The 5212-nt window shown below is 49.0% G+C and overlaps 1 protein-coding gene across 1 annotated transcript in view; it reads right to left on the reverse strand.

Annotated features, from left to right (window-relative positions):
• Positions 1 to 474, reverse strand: part of Nsf (N-ethylmaleimide sensitive factor, vesicle fusing ATPase) — a 323620-nt gene extending 323146 nt beyond the window's left edge. Inside the window, exon 1 of the mRNA XM_010637449.2 lies at positions 427 to 474. The gene's annotated coding sequence lies outside the window, so the exon portion shown is untranslated. The remainder of the gene's footprint in view (positions 1 to 426) is intronic.
• Positions 475 to 5212: the final 4738 nt, after the last annotated feature.

Raw genomic sequence — 5212 nt, forward strand, 5'->3', positions numbered from 1 at the left:
GGGCGCCGGGTGGAGCCCCTCACAGTCCCAGGAGGCTGGCGCTTAAGGGGGAGCCTAACTCCCTCTCCCTGGACCCCTGGGGCGGGGGTTGTATGGTGAGGAGAGAACTCCAACCTTTGTGGTGAACCTGCCGGGATGCGGGAGGAGGAGGGGTCCGCCCACCCGGGGAACCGACTCTGCGCGGCGAATCTCTCTAGGCTTTGGGGCCCACGCTTGTTCCACCTCCCACCCCTTTCCCGCAGACCCCGATCCCGGCCCGGACGGGAGGCTCTTGGAGGTGGGTTCTCCACCCCGCCCCAGCACCCTCCTATCAGCGCCCTCCGTTTGGTGCGGGACGCTCTTTCCTGCCCTTTCTGCACGGGAAGCCTCAAGCCCTGAGACGTAAAAGCCCTCCGAACCCCGCGCTTGCGAACCTTTGATCCATACCGCGATCTCCGGGTGGTGTCGGTTACTCCAGTGCGGCTGGCAGATCCTCTGAGCCTCGCAGCGCCGCAGCGCAACGCTCTCTCTCCAGCCGCCGCTCAGCTCGTTCTGCCACGGGTCTGGCGACGAGGTTACGGCGCCTGGAGTTTAGGAAAGTCGCCAGTCGGCGTGTGCAGCGTGTACTACACGAAGTTTGGGAGTGGCGGGGGGCCGCCCGCTAGTGGTTGAGCCTGGGAAGGGGTCAGGGAGTCAGGGGATGGTCTCCCTAGCCGAAGCCAAGCGTGTCCCAGAGCGCTTGGGCTTGCTGGATTCGGGCACCTAGGCAGCCCCGGGATAGGGAGGTGAGTGGGCCTCGGCTGGCCCCTCGGCAGCCCCGCGCCAGGCTGCCACAGTTTTCACCTCGGCATCTCCGGGCTGCAGGGTCGGCATGAACCACCTGGGCCGCAGATAAAGACACAACCCGGACCAAGTTCAGGGCATTCAAAAACGGTTACATGCAGAAGATTTGAGTGGTTTGGGGGTTAGGGATACGGATGACTGCATTTATCTTTCCATCAGTTATTAAACCAACTATACATTTTCTTGCTCACAAAACGGTTTGAGTTGAACCACAGCTGCTGCTGGTTCGTCAGTTGAGACTACCAGTTAGTGAAGCTTTCCTCTCTTTCCTCCAAATATTTACTGGTTATTTCAAGATAAAAAATGGAAAAGCAGGAAGATTGATCACTTTGAACCCGCATCACCCCCCACCACGACCACCACCAGTGACCTGAGGGCTGGACCCTTAGTTTACTTTCTCTCTGATCAAGGATATGAGCAAAAGAAGGAGGAAGAAAAATACCCAGAGAGGTTAGATAGATGGCACTGAGTGAGAATATTTTCCAGAGGCTTACTGTGTACTGAACCTTTGTCTTAATTTACAACCAGTTAGAAATCACACTTTTAGTTGGATTCAAAGGATTGAACTTTGTGTATTTTTTCCAAGTTTGCTTGGAAAAGATGTGTTCTTTCTCAGGCCTTTCTTAGAATTGTGTGCAAATCTGTGTAGAATTATTACATTTTCTTAAAAGAAAAAACATCTTTTGTTATTCCTATTAGATAATGGCGTGTGTGTTTCTTATGTCTGGCCTGATAAACTCAATACATGCCTAATAATGAGAGCTGGGCTTGGTGGCACGTGTCTGTAATCCCAGCACAGGAGAGGCTGAGCCAAGAGGATTGAAAGTTGGGGCCAACCTGGGCTACATAGTGAGTTCAAGGCCAGTCTAGACTAAATAGTGAGACCCTGTCTCAAACAAACAAAGGAGTGAATGGAGTATTTATAAAGCATCTACAAATTGCTGAGTATTGGTCTAACTGCTTTGTAAATATTAAGTAATTTAGTCCTTATCAAGGTATAGGAAGTAGGAATTACTCCCGAGGCACAGAGAAGCTAAATATCCTGTTTTAAGGACACACAGCCAGCTAGTGGTGAAGCCATTCAAACCCAGCATGCTCATCTGAAGTCCTGTTTCACTAGCTTTTACCAGGAAATATTCTGTGTCACGAAAGTCTCACCCTGAATCTCTGTCAGATTGAGAGCTCAGGTAGTTTCGTCAGTTTGAAAGTCTAAAACTAGGTGGTTTACAGTGAATCCAAAAATCCACCTCTGACCCCATAAGTGAGTCAGTGTTGGGAAAGGACTCACTCTTGGGACTATAGGGTGGACTTCACCCTGTACTGGTTACAGAGTAGTAGGGACAGTGTGCGTGTGAGAGAGAACTAGAGTGTGCGTGTGTGCATGCACGCCAGTGAGGGGGAAATGATGCGTGTGCATGTTCACAGGTAAGGAGGTGACAGGCGAAATACAGGGAAGGGGCAGGGAATCCAGCATCTCTGAATTACTCTCCACCAACTGCTGTTCCCTGGTTACCCAAGGGAGAAACCTATGTTCTCGTGACTGTGACCTTGAAGGGCGGAGAAGGCCGGGTCTAAGTGGGTTCTTAACAGAGCTCGTTCTGAGGGAGCTGGTTTTATTGCCATGTTATTATCATAAAAGCAATTTATCAGCATTGGGCAAAGTTTGGACATCCGAGAGGGAAATTATTTTGATCCCACTCTCCTAATACACTGCTGTTGCCATTTTAGAAATAATCCACACAAGCCTTTTTCTTGAGCACAGGTCTGGGCAGCCCTCTCACTGCTGTGTCACAACCTAAGTCTGTGCCATGTTGTTCCCATGCCTTCTGAGGGAGAGTGTCCCAGCCTGTGCAGTGCCCAGGAGTAGATTTTGTCATCCCCGATGGGGCACATTTGGGTCATTTCCAAGTTGCTTCTTTGCTAAAATGATGTGGGGCCAATTTTTTGAGGAGGCATAAGGAGGGCAAAAAAGTGAGCCAAGGCAGGGCGATGGGCTATGGTGAGGTGGGATGACTGGTCTGGCCAGCCATTTGGAATTTTTGTTTTCAGTACTGGAGATTGAACCCAGGGCCTTCAAACTGAGTTACAATTTCCAGTCCTTTTTTATTTTTTACTTTTAAGACAGTCTCACTAAGTCACTACATTGCCCAAGCTGGGTTCGAACTTGCGATCCTTCTCTCTCAGCCCCGTGGAGTTCTAGGATTACAGTTGTATGCCACCACGCCAGGCTCAGCCACTTAGATTTAATATAGCCAGCCCTAGGAGGGACGTGACTTAGGTCAGCTCTGTTTTCAAGGAGGATGTAGATTATGGAAAAGCAGGACGCTGACTGTGAGTCCGTGATGATGAGCTTAAGTGAAAAATCCATTTCATATCCTCCACATTTAGCTCCTTGGAGAGCAGCAGCAGCCAGCTGAGTTCTGCCCCACAGAAGGAGTCTGAGGGTCCAAAGTGCCCTTTGAAGTACACCAAGAGCCCATGATTCCTTTCAAACCCAGGGACCTGAGATCTGCCTGAGGTGTGGCCTAGAAGAGTTGAATGGGGAGGTAGGTATGGGCTGATAAGTTCAGCTGCTAGAGAAATAGAAAATCCATCCGTCAGGGAGTCAGCAAACATGACTTTGGTCTCAGCTGTGCCTCCAACTGGCTTTATGACTTCTACCAGATCACCTTCCCTCTGTGCACTGCAGTTTCTGTGTCTATGAACAGGGGTGTTATACTAGACTCCCTGTTATCTTTCAAGTCACTGTGAAAGGGCTGTGTTTCCAAACAGACTGTGGGGCTCTAATCTTATGTAGTAAGAGCAGGGTGCCACCGATTCCATCCCCCGATGAAGGACCTTAGTACACAGTACCAGGACCTAAATCCTCTTCCCTGGTCCTCAGTCTCCCTAGCTGTCTTTCCCCTTACAAGCACTGGGCCTTACACATGTCTGTGGACTGCTTCATCTGTTCAGTAATTGTACAATTGGAGCGAGCCTGCTGCTGTTCCCGTGGGACGAAGATGTGATGTCAAAACAGAGAAGGCCTCGAGATGCCTAAACCGTCCTAGCAGAAGAGCCAGCGCAGGTGCTGAAAAGATGAGAACTCCCCCTTAAGCCCACTGTGGTTAAAAAGGAAAAGAGAAAGCAGCCAACAGCCAGTGCAGCACTCCAGGGATTTGAAGACTGTGGAAAGTGGAGGCGCAGCACTGAAATTCCAGCTCCTCCACTGTGGCTGGGGAAGGACAGGGTGGCCACCATGGTCTGGGACTTTTTCTATTTCCTCCTCAGGGGTGGTAGGGCTGGGCCATGTCTCCCAGCTCTGTTTCCACCCTGGCCATCCACGGTTACAAAGAAGCAAAGTTGGGCCCATTTGGGAAGTCAAGCCAGACAGAGGTTTTAGCTGCACTTTTATAGTCAAAGAATGAATTCAGTAATTATAAATGATTCCTGTCTACTTAGATTCTTAGAAGTCTCTGTCAACATTGTCCCTTGCAGGTAATACCACTGAGCCTTTATAAAATGTTTGTCTTCAGACTTGTTCCTCTTGGGCCAGCCATCTCCCATTTCACCCAACGTGGTATTCAGCGACCCAGTGTGGCAGTCAGTACTGTCATGTGCTGGTGGGAACCACAGGTAAAGCAGATGTAGGCTTGAATCGCGATTCTGCTCTGAAGCACTGAGCAACTTAGGTAATCATTCGGAGCCTCAGTTTCTTCTTCAGCCAAAAGAGGGGATAAATCATGACTTCATGAGTTGTTGAGTGTGAAATTAAGCACACTCACACGGCAGCACATCATAATTGCTTAATAAGTATTAGCTATAGGAGTCACTTAATAAATCTTATCTATTTTCTCAGTCTAAAAAAGACCATCAAAAGGAATGATGCAGAGCTGGGGGTGGAGGAAGGGTTGTGACTAATATAGGATTGCCTGATCCCAGAAAGCTTTTCTGTCTCAAAGGAGAGAGGGCAGAAGTGCCTACTTCGGCCTCCTGGACATGTCTGACATGTGAAAACATTCATCAGTGAAAGTAGAGACCTGTAGGGAGGATAATACAAAATTACTAACTCGCTGATGCGATCAGTTATTTTGAAAACAACTTACTGGAGTCTATTAGGCAACAGACGATTAACCACTTATTTTCAGAGTAAATGACGTCTGTTTCAACACTGTCAGGCATCCAGGGAGAAAGAGTGGAAAGGAGCTCTTGTGAATATGGACAAGCTCTTCCTTTTCCATGAAATGGGCGATGTGTGGATTTTGGTCTGGAAGACAGGTCCCTGGACCACTAATTCAAACGCTTTAGTTAAATGTGTCCTTTGGCAGCTGTCTACCCAGCAGCGATACAACGGTTTGGGAGACAAATGAAGATGTTTATGGATGCTCTTTCTGTCCTATCAACACAGGTA

The sequence above is a fragment of the Fukomys damarensis genome, unplaced genomic scaffold (assembly GCF_012274545.1).
Source record: "Fukomys damarensis isolate Sample0158 unplaced genomic scaffold, DMR_v1.0_HiC HiC_scaffold_23, whole genome shotgun sequence".
Taxonomy (NCBI): Eukaryota; Metazoa; Chordata; class Mammalia; order Rodentia; family Bathyergidae; genus Fukomys; species Fukomys damarensis.